The sequence below is a fragment of the Platalea leucorodia genome (assembly GCF_965183815.1).
Source record: "Platalea leucorodia genome assembly, chromosome: 1".
Classification (NCBI taxonomy): domain Eukaryota; kingdom Metazoa; phylum Chordata; class Aves; order Pelecaniformes; family Threskiornithidae; genus Platalea; species Platalea leucorodia.
The window spans coordinates 29,826,387-29,847,199 of record NC_138823.1 but is presented as its reverse complement, the minus strand read 5'-3'; the positions used below and the strand labels follow the sequence as shown (position 1 = coordinate 29,847,199).

The 20,813-nt window shown below is 41.0% G+C and overlaps 1 protein-coding gene across 5 annotated transcripts in view; it reads left to right on the top strand.

The window, feature by feature from the left end:
- Positions 1 to 5,438: 5,438 nt before the first annotated feature.
- Positions 5,439 to 20,813, top strand: part of WWP1 (WW domain containing E3 ubiquitin protein ligase 1) — a 65,862-nt gene continuing 50,487 nt past the window's right edge. For all 5 annotated transcript variants that reach the window (XM_082319853.1, XM_082319851.1, XM_082319850.1 and 2 more), the window contains exon 1: positions 5,439 to 5,961. The gene's annotated coding sequence lies outside the window, so the exon portion shown is untranslated. The remainder of the gene's footprint in view (positions 5,962 to 20,813) is intronic.

Below are 20,813 nucleotides of genomic sequence, written 5' to 3'. Positions count from 1 at the left end.
GTAACTGTATGCTTTGTCTGCCGTTCAAATACATTCCAATATGTTCACATAAAATCTGAGTTTCCTGAGTTTAGAGAAGACCTAGAGTACTTTAGAGTACCAGACTTAAAGCAAATGTTTGTGTTCATTACAACAGAAGATGAGATGTACTGGTTTGTAAATTTTTTTTTTTTCCACAAAATAAGTCATACATCCTGTGCTGCTAAGAGACAGCCCACCAGAAACAACAACACTTTGACAAGTTGTTTTCATAGATTTTTAGGATTCAGCACACAAACCTCTAGGCTTACATGAAAAACTAATAAATTCATTGCTGATTCAGCAGTGCCTCAATGATGAATAACAGATCTGAAAAAACAACAATGTCAAGGTATTGAAATAATTGTATTCTCAAAACACAGAGCCATTTTGGAATATGCTTGTACACAGGAAAATACATTTTATGGAACTGTAGATAAAAATCGATGGTTTTTACCCCTCTCAATCATTCACTCATCCTTTAAAGTTACAACTTTTGAATTAACACTTTTTGGTCTAGGAAAAAGGCGTAGGAAAAATATTCTCCTTATCATTCCGAATTTCTAGACAAAGAAACTAATATTGTCTAAAACCAGAGGCAAGCAATTTTCTTGATTTCTACTAACTGGAGTCAAGTCTTTGCAATTTGTCATTCTTTAATTTCTCCACAATGCTGCTTAAAAAACCTAATCATTTTAATGCAATCAGACACCAAATTCTTGCTAGGCATCAAGTTAAATTAAGTGTGCCCAAGGTGATTACTGTTATGTATTATTTACACCACTACATATGCAAAAAACCTCGTATTACAGACTAGAACCTTATTGTGTCAAATATTGCATATATAATAGTAGAATCCATATCTCATACCTTAAATGAGAAGCAACATATGCACACCTCAGAGAGATGGGAGGAAATATGAGACAGTAAATAACTGGATGGTGCAGTACCCAAGTTCCCTAACCACTGTAAAACTATAGACTTTAAATTATACGCAGTAGAAGAATGTCTAAAGTAGGATTCTACTTCAACATAAAAAAACATACACCACTATAAGGACAAACCCTTGCCCCTTACATACCACATAAATAAGATATTTTGTAATGACAAGATATATTTAAGGTATAGTTTTACAGACACAAACATATATATGTATATAAATAAAACATATACATAACTACATTCAGTCTGCTTTTAGAACATAATAATCATGGAATCAGAGAGAGAAATATGAGGATACTCTGACCGAATGCCAACAGCGCAGACATTCAGTTGTTATAGGGAGTGTTTATTGTCCTGGAATAGGAGCCAATATTGTGCATTGAAAAGCCATTGGTTAAAATGTCTGAACACTGTTGGGAAGAAGGACCAGAAACTAAAACTTTCCAGCTGTTCTAGCTATGTTCCCTAATTGCTGAGTTGTCCAGCAATACTCTCTCGCACTACTTCAGTGTGCCTTTGTGAAGCTGCACAGAGCTGGCACAGGAGAGAGAATCCTGATCCCAAATCAGACAGCATTCATTGGTCATAGTCTGCCTCAAGAGAAGAGATTGGTTTGAGCTTAGGAGGGCACAGAACATAGGTTTTCTAGGTCCCAAGTTCTCTAATCATTATGATACTGTAGGCCTGCTGATCACTGCTACCGTGTTTCCCTCCGCTTCTGTCCTTACTGCAACTTCTGTACTTTGTGTTGACTTCAGATATTTTGTGTACTGCATATACCCTTAACCATGCCTCTCTGATCCACCCCTCCATGTATTTCAGATGATATACTATCCACCGTCTGGACCCCAAATAAAACAGGCATAAGTCAAGCAGCAATTCTTTCGTCACAATGAAGACTTCAGGTACCCACTGCACATGCTTACGGACACCGAGTACATCCACTGGCAGACTTGGGTGACTACACCTACAGGGTTTTGTGGCTTGTGCTCTTGAAGGTAGAATTTAAGTTCTCCCTAAACCACATTTCAGGTGCCTAAATGCTTTTTTGAATATAGTCCAAAGAAACTTATTCAAAAGTTTTCTTACTCTGTATGAGTTTTGTAATAATAAACCTCCATGCAAAAAATAACAACAATTACCAGAGAAGTCTTCCCTCTACTCTCATTAGATACTGCTTTTTGGATTTTTCATAGTTGGAACATTAGGGCTGCATAAGCAACCAACCGAACCACTTGCATTTAAGACTTGTATTATAAAACTTTGCTCATTTCAAACAACAGAAACCACACACGTACACAGACTAGTTCTGCACGCCTTTGCTCAGGTGAAATCAGCTTGTATTTGAGTTTATTAAAGGCAGAAAGATTTGGTTTCAGAATCATCTTTTACTACTGTGTTACTGTTAAGGAAGTTGAATTATTATACTTCACTTTTACATTTCTACAGAATTTTTAAAATTATTCTGTAGCATGAGGGGATTATAGTTTAACGTAAGGCTTTCGTAAGATGTTCGAGAAATTAAAAAAAGAGCAGAAATGCAAACAGATGGTATTGTATAGTAATTTCATGTGCTACTAGAGACATTAATTTACAGTTTTACTGGTTCACTTCCTATTAAGTTCTAGAAGAGTTCTCCAGAAGTATAGTTTGAGCAAAACTAGTGCCACTCACCTAGACCTACCAATTAAAGGCTAGCAGTGCTCACTGCCAATCCTCTGCGTACAGTAACAGCAGCAAAAACATTCACTGAAAAGGAAAGATACAACTCCAGGCAGTGGACACTCTAGTCTTCTATAACCTAGATTTTCCAAAAGCCCATCCTAAAATCCATGCTTATCAAATGTACATTGCTCAACCATGCCAGAAAAGATCTATTAATATCTAAGGATAAACCCAGTGTATTCTGCAGTCTATTTTATAGATATCTATTCTGAATCTGAGTTCTCCAAAACTCTCCTTACTTTGCAAGGAAAAAAATGTCAGAAATACACCCAAGGAGATGCTGTTAAAAACTTCCAATAGGCTCATAAATTACTATCTCAGGAATATTCTGTACAGAAGCTATTTTTATATTTATTTAAAATAAATCTTCATGAAGACTCTTTGGCAAAGTTTCAACTTTGGTTGATTTATGTTTTGATAAGTTTAGCGGTTTATGAGACCTTACCTGAGGTTAACAGTGCATTTCAACCCTCTAAAGAGCAAAGCTCTGAAGCAATGAGGCAACCAAACCTACATTAATTCCTCCTAGCCTTCAGCACTGTATAATAGAATCTGTAATCTCTACTGGCCACAGCACAGTAGAAAAAATAAAGGTGGTTATCTGCAAAATGAAGAAAACTGTGTTTGTACTTTTTCAGACACTTAACAAGTATAACTCTAAAGTATCACTTAAATGTTTTCAGCAAGTTTTCAACATATGGCTTCTAACTGTTATTTATTTGTTACCTACTGCCCTAAAAGTAGTTGGAAAAATGCAAGCATCTTGAGGTTTTATAAGACATTTGAAACCAAACTTGTGACATTAACAAACTTGTGACATTTTGCATTCATAAGTGTATCAAATGTCTTTTAAGCGGGAATAATACTTGGAATGTCACTGTTCCCCAGGGTGAGACAAATGTATGACAAAGCTTGTTTTGAAACAAGGAGGAGGCAAGCCAGAGAAGCCCATAGCTTGTGTGTAGAGTATTGTTTCAAGTCACTACACACTTTTCATACTTCATGAAGCAAGAAAGAAGCACTTAGCAATTTTACCCATATAGTCTATTAAGAAATAACGCTCTTACTTTTAATGAAGTATCAGTATCGGATTACTGATATTAGTAACAAGCAAAGCCTAGGAGTAGAGAAACTAATAGCTTATGCATAGAGCAGAGACAGAAATATTGCCATTTACACATTCACCCACCCTTTGCTGCTGGGAATATAATGCTGCATCCAGTGGAAAGTCCCTAGATATAATTTTTTCCCCATTAAAAAGTGTTCCTACCTAAAAGTACAGGTATTTTTTTCTCTAGATTTCAATTCTATTGCTTTACATCAGAAGCAAACAAACAAACAAACAAGCAGAAAAGAGAGATGGAGCTCACTAGCAGACTCTGGAAGTGCTACCAAAGGATTGCAAATTAGTGCCTTGGAATAAGTACCTAATTTTGGACAATCTGAGAACAAAAGCAGGACTGTAGTTTTCTTTAAATGTAAGCTGTAGCTGATGTACAGAAAACAGTATTTCTTGAATTCTGCAAATCAGATGGATTAATTAGGTTGCTGACTGTAAACAGCTAGTCTTACCGCCCGCGATGGATTTTGCGAGTGTACAGTTCACATGTTCTGTTACAATTGCTGCATGCAAATACTCAAAATACCACAGTTTTCAGGCACTTGTACTAATATTACCAGTTAAGAGAATACTGGTATTGTTCTTTTAGAAAAGCCTAGTCTGAGATACTTTCTAAAGTTGAACTGTACGTAATGTTTCTTTCTTTTCCAAACTTTGCGGTTTTCCATAGATAGAAATCCATAGATTTTCTATGAAGAATGCATAGGTTGGAAAGCAGTACTTTCAATAGCTTCCCTTTTGCTTCCTGAAGGAATTTACATGCCCAAATCAGACTGCTGGCCCTCATGTTGTTTTTTTAAAAACACCAAAATACCAGACTTTGCTGGAAGTTGCTTCAGGGTCTCATCTGTAAGCTTTTGTTCCTTTCAATTAACAGTGGTGCTGGACTTTCTGAGACAACCACTCAAAGGCCTTGTTTATGCCCAGAAGCTCCTGCTACCGCTGCCTCCATAGCATTATGTCACACGGTTCGAAACTAAAGCTTCGTTAGTCTTCAATGTAAGGCACAACTTAAGCCTCGCATGTTTGTGCGCCGAAGTACGCTTAGGTTTGTAAACCTGTACGGAACGCCTGTGCCTTTTTTAAGGGTGGCTAAGGACACCCTGCCCCTTGCCCTCCAGGTGTTGTTGGGGTGGACGGTAACTCGCACCGCAGTGAGGAGGCAGCCAGGCGGCCGCCGCGGGCCCCAGCCCTCCCCGCCAGCTGCTCCCCCGCCGCCGCCGTCCTCCTAAGCACGGGCACATGTTAAGTTATTCCGAGAGGAAGAAGAGGTCAGACGGCGGAGGAAGGGGACCAGCCGGATGGATCCCGCTGCCTGCGAACCGGGGCGGCTGTCACGGCCGCGGCGGAGCCTCCCGGCGGGGCGCAGCAGCCCGCCCGGCCTGCGCAGCCCGGGAGGGAGGCGGCTGGAGAAGACACCCCCCGTCGTTATCGCTTGACCACCACCGGGGTGTGCTGGCTCCCGGCGCCGCCGCCGCGGAGGAGCCTTCTCGGGGGGGCAGTGACTCACAAAAGCCTGCCTTATCCTGCCCCAGCACGCTCTCCCCCGGGACGGCACCCGGGCGCTGCACCCTGGCCCCTCCTCCCCTGCCTTCCCAGAGGTTGATTCGGCCCGCTCGCCTCTTCTCCCCGCCGCAGCGCCCGAGTTGGTTCAGCCCGGGGCAGGCGCCAGGAATAAGCCCTGTCCCTTCCGAAGAGCCTCGGTTCAGGCTCCTTTTCCCTCCCACCGCCGCTGCGCACTACTTGGTTCCGACTGGGCCCTCCCGCCCGGGCGGCGGCTGCACAAGTTCCTGCTCCCCGTGCCCGGGGCGCGCGCACGAGGCTGGCTCGGCCGTTGGGGGCGCGCGGCGGCGGCGGGAGCAGCAGGAGCAGGGGCAGCAGCGGCAGCAGCAGCAGGGGCGGCCGCGGCAGCAGCAGCAGCAGCAGCAGCAGCAGGGGCGGCCGCGGCGGGAGGGGGGTTGTTGTGCAGGAGCCGCCGATGCCGCTGTGAGATGGCATCATTCTGCGCGGCGGCGGCGGAGGAGCGCGGCGCGGAGGGGTGAGGAGCCGCCGCGGCGGCGGCGAGGAGGAGAAAAAGAAGGGGAAGAAGAAGAAGAAGGTGGAAGGAAGGAAGGAAGGAGAAGGAGGCGGCAGCAGCTGTGAGGCTGCGAGCCACGGTAAGGAAACAAAACAGGCTGTGCCGCAGCCGTTTCGCTTTGCGGTCTGGCCCGGCAGAGCCCGACCGGCCTGAGGAGAAAAACGGCTGCCGTTTTTCTCGCTCTTCTTCGCCGCCGTTCGGCCGTGGGGAAGCGGGGGCGGCGAGGGCAGGGGGGTGGGCTCCGGACGGGTGCGAGCTGCCCCTGTCACTGAGGGGCGGGGAGGAGGGGAATGGGCGTGGGGGCTAAAATGGCGAAGGGAGCTGTAGTAAGGTCTCGGTCTCTCCGGCACTTCCACTCGTCGCACCCCCCGGGCCCTGGTGGAATGGGGGTGGCGGCTGTTGCTTCGCCCTTTTCGATGACCCCGTTTGGTGACCGGAGGGTTGCTGTGTTTCCCTGCCGTCTCCCGCCCTGGCTCATGTCTGGACAGGGCTGAGGGCCTCTTGGCCCACACCTGGCGAGGGGAGGGAGGGTCGGTACTTTGGTGAGCTTGTGGAGGTATGGGGCGGGGGGGAAGGAGAGGGGGAGTGTCGCTGGTGTCCGGTATCAGGCGAATAACCTTGTTTATTCCTGTCTACGGCCTTTCGGGTGAGGGTGACTGAGGGCTGAGTCCTGACCTGTGTCAACGCTGCGTGGATTGCGAGAGGCATTAGTGACTGGGAGTCGGTGAGGCAGTTCCACGGCCGGCCCTTGCTTGGTTATCTACGGGTTGAAAGCAGAGGGGAAGGATATTGTCACGTTTCAGTTCACCTTCCTTTGGCGAAACTGGGGAGGGAGGAGGTGAAGAGCCGTTTCCCCTCTACAATGAGCTGCTGTCACCCCTCACAATACGTGTAGTGTGCCTCCTCTCAAGGGGAGGGGGCACAGCAGGGTGGGAAGTCGTTACGGTTACTGCTCAAGTGATACGTGTCTGCCCGTCTCTCTGGGTCCTCCTAATGTATGTTTTGCTGAGCAGACTGTGTGAATTCAAGACCTCAAAAGACCTATTTATGTCATTTATCTTTGTTTATGTTGTGGCAAAATGTTACAACTCAGTGGAAGTGTTTATTTACTTGTTTTTATTGGTAGATGTCTTAGTATTGGTATTGTTCCAAAAATCATTCCAGTTTAACCAGGATGATCTGGCTCTGCTTCCAGATCTATAAACGTTAAAACTGTACATCAAAGAGAGAAGAGGACTTAGCACCATCTACTCATTTTAATGGGAGCTCTTCGATGTTTGGGTGAAACTGTAAAAAGAGCTTTTCATATTTCAGTCGTATTTTCAAATGGCACCTCTGTCATGTAGAAAATCATCAGGATATTTCGCATTAAAGAAACCCCAGGTTATGCAGGTTTAGTAACACTGGCTTACTGGGTGATACTGTCACTGACTGCAAGTGTCTGGGTTATATATGGTCATACACGTGAAAGGCAATATGGCCTTCACAGTAATAAGTTTCCCCTTAAAATTCATATTCTGGTCTAATCCCTTTATGATATAGGAGCAAACTGATTATTGGTGGGTAGTGGGCTGTGATAATGCTTCACTAACTTGGGTTGTTGGTTTTTTTGGTTTTTCTTTTTTTTTTTTTCCAGTTTTGTATGCTGCATTATCTGAGTCCGTGTTGGTCAAGGTATAAACTGAATTATTACGTCTCATTGATTTTAATACTAATAAAGATGAAAGAAATTTTACATAGAAAAGAATCTGAAAGATTTTTCATCCTTTTGAGAAAAATTTTACAGTTGTAAAATCACAGCTTATCTGGACTCTTGACAAAGATGCTTTCAAATGGGGCAACTAGAAATACTTTTAGCTTTTGTTGCTTGTGAAACTGTGGGTTTAGAATCCTTTTGTCACCTCTTTGGTGTGTATTTTGAGCTGCGTTTTAAAGATCTGATCCTATAAATGCTTCTGGCTTGAGTAATTTACCACTATTGTTAGTCTTTTTCCAATGATACTGTAGAATAATTCCTTAAATACATAATTATACTTGAAAACGTGAAAGCAATTTTACATACCTGGGCCTGATTTAATCTTTTGGCGTGGGACACCTTGTTCCCAAAAGGATATGGACCATTCTTGTTGGAAAAATTGTTTACATTTGTTGCTAAACATCAGTGAACAAAACATTGTAAGTCAGCCTGGATGTTTTTGTTATGGGGTTGGCAATAAAGTTTAAATAATCACCTGTCTACAAGTGCTTCTTAAATCGTAGGAATACTTACAGAGTTTAAAGCCAACCCCTTTTCCTGAGTCTGTGGAACCCTTGAAGAAGGAGGAATGTCTGCTAGTTCCATTGCTTTTCATTTTCCTTCTTATGTTTCCATGTGAAGTTGGAAATCTTGATAAGTTGGAATTCCTACCCACTTTTCTGTTTTTTCTCTTAAAAGAATGTGTGTGGGGAAAGAGATTTCTCTTGGTCTTTGGATACAAAGAAGAGTCAGGGGTAAGGATCTATGACAGGAAGTTGTTATTGTATTCTGTTTCTTCATGCCTCAGTATTCCTGTGCCATTAAAACACTAGATGTGAAAACTAAGGTATCATAATCAAAAAAATCATGACCTAAGCCATGTTTATTAATTGGAAATGGCTACTATTTACGCACTTGGAGCAAACGCCCCAAAAAACCCAAGTCCATCCTAGAATTTATTTGGATGAAATGCAGATAATGAAGTGAGAAGGGTTGGAGAGAGAATGGATGGAGTAATAGACAAAACAAAACAAAAAAGTGCTTCCTGCAAACTATGCTTAAGTGATTCTTGGAAGTTATTTTTAACTTGGTTGAAAAGAATCTCTTTTTTCATAAAAGACTGAAGAGAAGGAGGGAAGCTATTGATAGAAATGTATCTTTTAAGCTAGGTTAGTACTGCTCTTACCTACTTCTGCACAGTGTATCATTCACCTCAATTAAAAAAATTGGCTTTCTAGCTCTGCATCAATTGCATACGACTCAAAGTCAGTAGAAAAGCTGCTCCAGTGTGCCTTCCTATATAAAAGTGTGTGGATTGGGGCAGGGTTCCCCAGTTTCTATGATAGTGTCAGATTAAGCAAAATCCTGTCATTTTTGCTGTCTTTATGACACTTGTAAACCAGAACTGCCAAACTTTTCCTTTGTATTCTGAGTTAAGCAATGTCTAGTGACATTCTTCTGTATTGCTTTGGTCTACGTACAAATACAGACAATAGGAGTTGGTCGCATCCAGGTCCTTCTTTAAAATTTTGTATTCGTTGCATCAGTAGGCCACTTTCTCTGTAGGTGTTAGTTCGGATTTATCATAATCTGCTGACAGTCTCCTGTAGTGACATAAAATAATCATAGGTAAGGACCGTCAGAAGTATTGGAGATGTCACCTCTGTTTTCTTGAAGGAAAAGGATATGGCTGGAGAGAGAAATTTCCTCTTCCTTATCAGCAGGAACTGGAGTGTCCAGAAGAGCCATTCCAAAGGTTTTTAGAAAAGAACAGATGTTATGACTGGTACACCCTCTTTTTTTCCCTGTAGAACAGTGACATAACATGGTTTTTGCTAAAATTTGCTACAGTACCTTTTAAGAGGGAATTTTTTTTTTAATTGCTTTCTGTAAGTGAAAAGTTCTAATTACTGCTTCTTGGGGTATGTTTTCGCTGTGTTTGAGTACCTAATAGTTTAACCAGAAGCATACTTAAGTTTAGCTCTGTTTTGCAAGTGTAGTGTTGCTTTACAGAGGAACACTAGAGGTTCTGGGGAAGCTATCAGCTCTCGAAGTAGTTATACTATGTCAGAATTACTTACCTGGGAGAGTGCTATGTGTTGTTGTTTTTGTTGTTGTTGGGGTTTTTTTTGTTTGTTTGTTTTAAATTTTTTAGCATTACAGGGAAAGTATGTCAGGGAAACATTTATGCTCGTGTTACGTGTAGGTCTTAGGAACTACTACACATGCGGTATGTACTATGAAACAATCATTGCAGGTTTGCATGACTGCATACTACTGTTTGTAACAGGAGATACATGGCAAACAAATGAATTTTATTATTCCCTCTCCCCTTAGTCTGTCTTGAAGATTGTGTAAGTTTGTAATCTAAAGTACAGTTTGATAATTTGGTATTGTCAAAAAAGCACTTTTAAAATCGTCTTTAAAGAGAATATGGATTTGGATTTAAATTACAAATTCTCCTGCTTTTGATGAATAAACTGAAATTTACTTAGCTGGTTGTGTTACTTTATAACGGCTTTTGACTAAAATAAAGTCTTTAATAAAAATTGGAGCGAAGCATGTGTTTAACAAAGTAGATTACATTCTTGGGCTTTTGAAACTTTTTATTAATAGTAATTTTTCTTATTGCTGGAATATGTTAGAGATGCTTATGTTCTGCTTTAAGTGACTAGGGTCTTAGCATACTTAAAAGTAACCAGTTCAAAACCTGAAGACTTAACATCCTCGCTGTTAAGGATGTTAACTTGGTGTGATGGAACTAGTATGGCCAATAGTCTTTTCTTTTGTAGTGAAATTCAGCCTCTGATGTCTTTCATTGGCTCGAATCGCTTCAGAATAATTCTTTCAAATATAAATATCTGTTACTGAAAACACAGTAGGATGTTCTCTTGATTTGTCTTGTGTAAGTGGCATTGAGAATACAAGTCCGTGTTTGTAACTGACCTCAAGTAGTTCTAATGGCACAGAATTACTTCATCTACGTTTTTTATTAGGATTTTAGAGTTATCTTGCTGAAAATCGCTGTGGAGATGGAAGAAAACAATTTAAAAAATGACGAGAAGAGGGTGTCACGTTTTAAAAATAAACAGAAAAATAATTGTTTTACACTTTCGAGTATCTTCACCTTGCAGCCTGAAGTGGGCAGAAGAGAGCTCTTGCCTGTGCTTCTGTGAGTACAGAAGTATCCAGAGTATATTCTGTGCACATTTCTAGTTGCTGGGGTTTCTAACCAAGATTTTTGCTATAAGCATTTAAATGAAGCAGGAGACTAGCAGAAGAGTCCTTTGAAAAAGAAACAAATGAAACCTCTTTGTCTGTTATTCATAGAGGTGGGTGAAAAATATGAGAGAACTTTGCATTGTGTGTGTATTTCAAGGTAGTCAGTGATTTGTCAGTATAAAACACATCAAAGGAGTTGTAGTTTTAGAATAGGGAAAAGTAAACCGGAAAGATAAAATTCATAATCTGTGAAATTGCACAACATACTTGGGCATCAGAACTGAAAAAAGAACACATGTTCAGTTTTGAAACACAGTGCTCTGCTACTTCTTGAGAAATTCAGTAAGATGATTTTTTTTTTTTTTGGTTGTTTGTAAGCATGAACTAAAACTGCTGAACAGATCAAGATAAATTCGTCTTAAAAACTTACCTTGTTTTCACTAACTGGTATATTGGAATTAGCTCTCTTGCATTTTCTAGTATACACAGTGACATTAAAGTATTTGTCTATAAACATAACAGTCAAAAAGCAAAATAAAATGTAAGAAAGAGGAAAGCTAAATAGAAGATGAAGAGCAACGGGATTGCCAAACTTCCCTTTTCTCTTCCCCTCAGGTTAGAAGTGTGGAAGCTGCTTTTTCTTAAATTTCAGTTCCTTTTATTCCTCATTCTTGGCACTTTTTATTTTCCACTTCCAGCTACCTTCTTACAGTGTTATCTTTTTAAAAAATGATCACTGTCTTACTGTAGTAGCTGGAAAAATTTGGGGCTTAAAAGAAAAAAGTGTATCTTGACTTTTGGGTGCAAGTTGCAAGGACAGGAAAAAATTCAGTTAGTATTGAAAATCTGGTGGAAGACTGATATTTGTATGTCATTTCAAAATAAAATAAAATAAATCCCTGGCTGAATGTCTTGTCAGAGGTTGCTGACACAGCTGTGATGTCATGGCATGGTGAGTAAAACTGCATTGTTAAGGGAATAGCTATGGGGAAGAAAGCTAGTTGGAGTCTTAGTTTGTAACATGACAAAAAGACTGCTACTAATGAACTGACAAAATCTGTGAGTAGTGAAATTACTTATTGAGTACTGGAAGTGGAAACTTCAGAGGGACATAACAGGGGCTAGTTTAATATTTGGTGATAGGTGCATTTGTGTGTTAACATAGGAGACCTAATGCATATTGGAAGGAGTAGCTAGAACTATTCATCAAAATGGGGTGTAAATTAAGTATTTGGTAATAAGAGCCTGATATAACTATCAATTGCTTTATGAAAATGTCCCATTAGGAATGGAATAAAAAGTAAATGTTGGAATGTGTTAAGAATATAACATACACTAGCTTGCATACTATTTTTGTATTAATTACATAAGCATATTTGAAAACTGCTAAATGTTACTATTTTATGGCAAGTGGTTCTGGTACTATGTGGAGACCTCCTAGCTTTAGCTCTTTTACAAGCAGACTGTTGTGTTTCTTTGTCGTTTGTATTCTATTTTTGAGCAGGAAAAAATAACTAATTCAGGAGAAAATTATTAGAATAGTACTGCTCCTGTGCAAATAAAATTGAAAATATTGTGTATTTTTAGCATAAAAAGAAGTGAAGGAAGAGAGGCCTCCAGCAGAGGCTAACAGAACCTTGAATAGAATATGAGTAAATTTCAGCCTGTGCTTTTAACCTTCTGTCATACAACTAACCAAGAAGATGTTAGAGTACACTTTGAAAAGTTGAGTAGGGTAGTCTATCAAGAAGTAATTCTTAGAAGATTCAGTTGGAATTGGCTGATATATGATTCAAAATAAGGAATAGGTTGTTATACAGACAAGGAGAAAAAACGTTGCTAAGTAATAGGAGTTTTAATAAAAAAGATTATACAGATTGCACTTCAGTGCATAAACTAACTGCATTTTTGAATGCTTCCTATGAGCAAGTTAGTGTAGACTGCCCACTACAGCTTTCTTGGATTTTTTTCTTTTTTTTTTTTTTTTTTTTATTTTAAAACTACCAGGGACAGCTTGCTTTCAGACTTGGTTGATGTTCTTGTCTATTTTGAGTAAATCTGTTATGCTGGTTGCTTCAGTTTCAAAGCTTTAAAGGCTGTAATAAATTAAAATTAGATTAAATAAACTTGTATTAGCAGAGACATACGCTTTGGGCTTATTTTCCTGCATAATTGAGAATTTTGTGTTTCAATCCCTCCTCGTTAACAGAGGGGAAATAAGAACACTTTCCCAGATGTTTATTGACACACCCCCAGCTTAAAAGTTGATGGTTTCAAAGGTTGATGTAGAAGACGTAGGAGTAGAATAAAGAATAAAACAGACATGTCGCTGTTTATATCCACAGCGCATTCCTATTTGGAATGAATGCTTTGTTCATTTTTTCATCTTTTCCACTTTCCACCCTGTCTCAAAAGGTATATAGTAGAACTGGAGAAGGTACAAAGAAGGGCAGTAAGGATGACTGATTTATATGGAAGAAGACTTACAGAATGACTAAGGATTCTTAATACTCTTCAGGCTGGAAGACCTGTGTGTTGACCATGCCGTGCAAGTGTATGTTATGTGGGTAAAGAATGCTGGAGATCCTTTTCCCTTGCTTGTCTTTCTTCTGTCTCTAATATCTACCCTCAAAAGTTCCTTGAAAATCAACATGAATAAGGGAATAATTTTGAAAATTGACTTCTTTCAGTGGGGATTTGGATGACCTTTTCTGTACAGTTTTTGTAGTCACTTGGTTTCAAGGCAGTGTTGTTCTCAAGAATTAGCTGTTAATGTTTTTAAGTTATATAATTTAGTCTTTAGCTTGTCACCAGAAAGGATACTGACCCTCATGAGAGCATCTGCATTTCTCATGAACTCCATCTGTTCACCTGAAATGAAAACTAATATATCAAACACTCTTTTACTACAAAATTTAAGTAGTTTTCTTATAGCCCTCTGGTTCCTTTGTAGCATTGAGTTAAACTTAATATGCAATATATTGATGTGGTCCAATATTCACCCTTGAGAAGTTAAGCTTTGGGCTTTTCTGGTAGGACTTAAGTGTTATTAATTTTCATGTTCTCAGCTTGTCATTTTTGTGTAGTTAAATTTTGGAATCAGATTAACTCAGATTAGAATTGTATTGGAAAATAATTAGCAGAAGCAGCCAACTCTTTGTTTTAAGAAGTGAGAATTATTTGTCACCTGAGAGCCTTACTAAAGATCAGGTTGAATTCTCTAGCACTGTAGAGGCCGAAGGGATATTTTTGAAAAAATAAGTGACAATGCTGGTGTGAGTGCTCTCAGGTAGTAATAGGTAAGATTAGTGCAGTCTGTGATTGGAATTAGGACAGACATGTTTTAGTGTTTTAACTCTGCTGAGATTGACAGCTGGAAAGAGGCTTGTGTAGCACATTTGAAAAAGCAAATATTCAGAGAAAAGAGAGTGAGAACATGCAGTGAATTCTACTTATACCTCTTTGAGCTATTTTTTGAGATAGAGTTACTGGGGAGAGGTGGATCACATGAAATCTCTCACTGCTGAAAAATGTGCAAAGACCCTTTCTGCCACTTAAGCCCATAACACTGAGTAGGTTTCTCTTCCCCTCTTTGAATTGTTGTCTTCTACTGACATACCGGAACAATGGGGAGACTGGGAGACCATTTTGTGGGGCAGTATTAATGTATTTCCCATTGCTGGTATTCCTTAATCATGGTTTCTTGATGTAACAGAAACAGCAGCACCCTTGGTTAACATCTTTAATGTTGTTTTACGTTCCTTTGGAATTTGTTGGTTTGTTAATTTTGCTGTGACTGCAGTAGAGATGTGCTTACACTAGTCATGGCTGTTGTGACTAATAAGGTGGCGGTGACAGGCACAAATTCTTGCGAGTGGATTTTATAAGCTATCTGGGCACTCTTTGTATGTGCTCAGCTGCCTGCCTGTTCTGAAGTCCATGCTTTTCCATTTTCCATATTGTTACAATATGTTACCTATAGAGTTAAATTTAATATGGAAGTGCCTACATGTAACTATGGTAAGGTTTTCTGTTTGCAGTGTAGGTCTACTAAAATCTGCTCGTATTTTAGAGTTATATCTTAGTATATTAGTTTATTGCTCTTGATGCAAGTCTGATAAACAATAATTTATACCAACCGTTAGGATTATGCGTAGCAGAAGGCAACCCAGAGAGGCTGAAGACTAGTGTGTAGCTAGCATATTATGTATTCTGGCAGATATGAAGGCTAATCAGCTGAATGTTAAAACGAGGGAGAAATACTTTTCCCTGATTTCTTGACATACGTGTTGGACTGTTGGCCTTTAACTACCATTGTTCTGTTCAGGCAACCTGGAAGTCATTTACTCCATTTGTTTCACTGTGCCTGTGGTCCTGTCTGTAATACACAGAGGAGGCATTGTGATATTTTTCATTATTTCATATCATGGTAGGACCTAGAAGCATCCTTGTGATTAAGATTCACAAACGAGGTGTACCCTAAATATTTTGCCGATAAGCTGCTCTGTGAGCAGTGGAACTAGGCTTCATGCAAATTTTTCTTACATCATTACAATTCTTTTCTCCCTCTGCTGTTCTAGACCTTTCTTACTTGTAGTAAAAAAGCCACTATGCACAGCTCCAGGTTAGACTGATTCAGAGCTGTGTCTGTGGTGATTGTGTAGCCTTTGAGCCAGGCAGTGTGGATAGCTTGAGTTCACGCTGCAGCCCTTTGCTCAGCAAGCACAGGAAATTTTCTTTTTCTTCTACCTAGCTGTTGATTTTCATGAAGCTCATGGGAACTTAGTGTGTCAGAGGACATTACTTCTCAGTATATTTTAACTGAATCTGGTGGTGAACAGATTCATTTCAAGGGATGGAGATGAAAGGAGGAGTGGGAAGAGGCAGGTGGACAATGAGTCATACATGCGATGTTTGCTTGGGAAACTAGGCTAAAAAGGTCTCTGCTAGTCTAAGTATAAGGCAAAAGAGAACAGGAGGCATGTGCAGTGTCATTTGTTTGGACCTCCTGCATAAAAAAATAGGTTTTTGTAACCCTCTGTAATTGTACTATATTTTTGCTTAGACCCTAATATGAGGCTGGCAATATGTTGTAGAGAATGCATGGATCAATATTGCAGCATCTGAAGCAATGGTCAGTGAACGTGCTTGAAAAAATACAGAAAATGAAGTATAATTATATGTAGCTTGCTCTCCATGACAATATGAGCAGACAAAGATTTGTTTTCTGGTGTGTGGGGGGGTGGCAACTGCATATAGGTTGGCTTAAGAAAGATAAACATAGAAATTTTTGTGTCAGATGTGGTGCATGAAGAATATTAGAATTTATCCAAAGGAGAGCAACAAAGATGGTGAAAGGACTAGAGGGCATGACTTATGAGGAGCAGCTGAGGATATGCGGTTTGTTCAGCTTAGAGAAGAGGAGACTGAGGGGTGACCTCATTGCTGTCTACAGCTTCCTCATGAGTGGAAGCGGAGAAGGAGGTGCTGATCTCCTTCTGGTGTCCAGTGATAGGGTGTGAGGGATTGTCTTAAAACTGTGCCAGGGGAAGTCCAGATTGGATATTAGGAAAAAGTTAGTCATTGAAAGGGTGGTCAGGCACTGGAACAAGCTCTCCAGGGAGGTGGTCATGGCCCCAAGCCGTCAATGTGCAAGAATAAAATAGAACATTTCAGGTAGAAGGGACCTACAGTGATCTTCTAGTCCAACTGCCTGACCAGTTCAGGGCTGACCAAAAGTTAAAGCCTGTTGTTAAGGGCACTGTCCAAATGCCTCTTAAACACTGACAGGCCTGGGGCATCGACCACCTCTCTAGGAAACCTGTTCCAGTGTTTGACCACCCTCTCTGTAAAGAAATGCTTCCTAATGTCAAGTCTCAACCTCCCCTGACGCAACGTTGAACCATTCCCACATGTTCTATCACTGTATACCAGGCAGAAGAGATCAGCACCTTCCTTTCCACTTCCCAGTCAGCAAACTTGCTAACAGTGCATTCAACTCCAGCATCCAGATCATTGATAAAAATATTGGACAGAACTGGCCCTAGAATTGAGCCCTGAGGAACACCGCTGGTGACTGGTTGCCAACCAGATGTAGCCCCATTCACTACAACCTTTTGAGCCCTGCCCTTCAGCCAGTTCTTCACCCAGTGCACCATGAACCTGCTCATCCCACAGCTGGACAACTTGTCCAGAAGGATGCTGTGAGGGAGAGTATCAAAAGCCTTATTAAAATCCAGAAAAACTACATCCACCACCTTCCCTTCATCCACAAGGTGGGTGACCTTATCACAGAAGGATATCAAATTAGTTAAACAGGACTTTCCCTTTGTGAACCCGTGTGTACTGTGCCTGGTGATTGCATTATTCTTTAAATGCCTTTCAGTAGTACCAAGTGTGATCTTCTCCATAATTTTTCCAGGAAATGAGGTTAGACTAACAGGTCTGTAGTTCCCTGTGTCTTCCCTCACACCCTTCTTGTAGATTGAAATAACATTGGCCAGCTTCCAGTCAGCAGGGACCTTCCTAAAGACCTTTGACAGATGATGGAGAAGGGTCCTGCCATAACATCCACCAGCTCCTTCAGTACTCTGGGATGAATCCCATCAGGCCCCATGGACTTGTGAACTTTCAACTGATACAGCTGGTCCCTTACAGTTTCAGTGTTCACAAATAGAAAGTCACTGTTCCTACACTCGTGGCCCTCCAACTCAGAGGACCAGGCAGCCCAAGGTCTATCAGTATTATTAAAGACTGAGGCAAAAAAAGCATTGAATGCCCCCTGCTTTTTCATCATCCCTACTAGTCAGATGACCATCTTCAACAAGTATGGGTCCAATGTTTTCTTTAGACCTCCTTTTGCTATTAACATACTTTAAAAAGCTCTTTTTGCTATCTGACAGAACACTGGCCAGTTTCAGCTCTAATTGAGCTTTGGCCTTTTGTGTCTTCTCCCTACATAAATGAACCACGGCTCTGTAATCTTCGTGCGAAGCCTGACCTTGCTTCCAGAGATCACACAATATTTTTTTCCTCTTTAGCTCCATGAGGAGTTCCTTGTTCAGCCAAGCTGGTCTTCTGCTCTGCTTGCTTGGCTTAGGACATAGTGGAATTGCCTGCTCCTGTGCTTCTGAAAGGTGATTCTTAACGACTGATCAGCACTCATGAACTCCTAAGCCCTCAAAAGTGGATTCCCAGGGTACTCTGCTAAATAGCTCCCTGAATAGTGTAAAGTTTGCTCTTCTGAAGTCCAGGGTAGCAACTCTGCTGTCTTTTTTTCTCATTATACTGAAAATTTTAAACTCAACCATTTTGTGATCACTGTGGCCAAGACAGCCACCTATGATCACATCCCCCACAAATAGCAAGTCCAGGAGGGCATCTTTCCTAGTTGGCTCACTGAGTACCTGTGACAAGAAGTTATCTCTTACAAACTTCAAGGATTTCCCAGACTTGCTTGTTACAGCAGTATGGTATTCCCAGTTGATATTTGGGACATTGAAATCTTCCATAAGAACAAAGGGCTATAGATCCAGGGATTTCTCCTAATTGCCTATAGAGTAACTCATCAGTGCTTACATCCTGGCTGGGGTATTGGTAGTAGTCACCCACTGCAACATCTCATTTGTTTTCCATCCCCCGAATCCTTACCCAGAGGCTCTCAGCCACATCATTACTAACTGTACGAGCTGTGCAATCAAACCCTCCCTTACACACAGTGCAACTCCTCCACCTCGCCTGCCCTGCTTATCCCTCCTGAACAGACTGTAGCCCTCCATCCCAAGCACTCTAGTTGTGGGACTCATTCCACCAAGTCTCACTAATACCAATGGTACCGTAGCTCTGGGAACTGACCAACGCTTCCAGTTCAAGAATTGTTCAGACAGTGCTCTTAGATACATTATTTAACTTTTAGGTTGCCCTGTGTGGAGTCCAGAGTTGGACTCAATGATCCTCATGGGTCTCTTCCATCTCAGGATGTTCTGTGATTTAAGAAGAATGACAGTTTGCTTTCCAGTTCAGTTCTACGTAGGTCTGCTGTAGGGTTAGCAGCTTGGAACTTAATAACAAAATATTTGCAATGTATCATGGATATTGAACTATCTCTGGAGAAGCTGTTAATTGTCAGGAAGAACTAATGCCTTGCCTTGCTGACAAGGCCTTGTAGATCATGAGGAGGAGACTGCTGAAGCTGAAATTCTACTGATGTCAAAGCAGATCCTAAGGAAGCCACTGGGTATCTATACCTGTCAGTATGTGCTATGGGCTCCGTGAAAGCATGAGAAATGAAATGCTATTGTGTCCCTTACTGGTTTGACTGGTCTGAAAATTCACTCCAAAAGGTGTGTTGATGATAACAGAAAGTATGAGGACTTTCTCATAGCTTTATTCTCCTTTGTTTTATCAAAGTTGGATTTACTACTTAACATTTTTGGGTCCTTTTTCAGTCCTCTCAGCCTCAAGTAATTCCTTTTTTTGGAAAATGCTTGTGAGCTACTCCTAGGTAAAGGAGTGAGGGATATTGTCAGCTGAATATGGTTTTGGTAGTACTTTTGAGTTTTAACAGGAAGGAGCAAGACATTCTGCTGGCAGAAAAGGACCTGCGGGTCCTGGTGGACCCTAAGTTGAACATGAGGCAGCAATGCACCCTGGGAGCAAAGATGGCAAATGGCGTCCTGGGCTGTGTTAGACAAAGAATTGCCAGCAGGTTGAGGGAGGTGATCCTTCCCCTCTATTCAATGCTGGTGAGGCTACACCTGGAGTCCTGTGCCCAGTGCTGGGCTCCTCGGTACGAGAGAGACGCGGACACGCTGGAGAGAGTTCAACGACGGGCCATGAAGATGACTAAGGCACTGGAGCACCTCTCCTTTGAGGACAGGCTGAGAGAGCTAGGACTGTTCAGCCTGGAGAAGGCTCGGGGGGACCTTACCAATGTATATAAATACCTGAAGGACAGTGCAAAAAGGTCGGAGCCAGGCTCTTTTCACTGGTGGCCGGTGATGAGACCAGAGGCAATGGGCACAAACTGAAACACAGGAGGTTCCCTCTGAACATCGGGATGCACTTTTCACTGTGAGGGTGACTGAGCACTGGCACAGGTTGCCCAGGGATGTTGTGGAGTCTCCATCCTTGGAGATATTCAGAAGCTGTCTAGACATGGTCCTGGACAACTGGCTCTAGGTGGCCCTGCTTGAGCAGGGGGCTTGGACCAGGTGACTTCCAGAGGTCCCTTCCAATCTCAACCATTCTGTGATTTTGTGATTTGGGATTATATGTAGTGAATGTGTCGTTTATGGGATGAATGTTTGGTGCTATGAGCACTTTCATTGGACCATTACTTAAAAAAAGTTTCCAATGTTCACTATTAGCATAGAATATGTTCTACAGTTACGAATGTTTTGAATAGTACCTACTACTGTACTTTCAAGTTTTCAGATCTACATGTTTGTATAGGTAATATTTATAAGTCTGATGGAATACAGTTGGTTTTTTTTTTTTTTACATATATATTTTCTAAACTCACCAATATCCAAGGAATTAGGGCAACTTATTAAGTAGACGTAAGTAGTAAAGGGATCTGCAGGAATATTGTCATCTTGATAAGTAGCTAAGTATTCTGTTAAATAGTTTGAAGTTGCTAGTTTTTCATTTTAATAAACTGTATCCTAGAATTTTTGGGTGTTTTTAAGGTGGAGACTTGCATTTCAGTCCATCAGTATTTGTCTGACTGAAGTTTAAAACCAGCAGTAGGTGCCACAGAAAATAATTTGTTGCTCAGCAAATGATGATCTTCCTACAATCCTGTCCTGAAAGTACTGCCATCGTGCGTTTCCCTTGTGTGATGAGAAGTAAAATCAGTGCTCCTAGCAGTATTATTTTAAATGGTCAGTGAAAAACTGATTTCCATTTCTAATATTTTCTAAGCTGTTAAACAATGACTTAAGCTACTCTTTATAATACTTTTACAAATGATA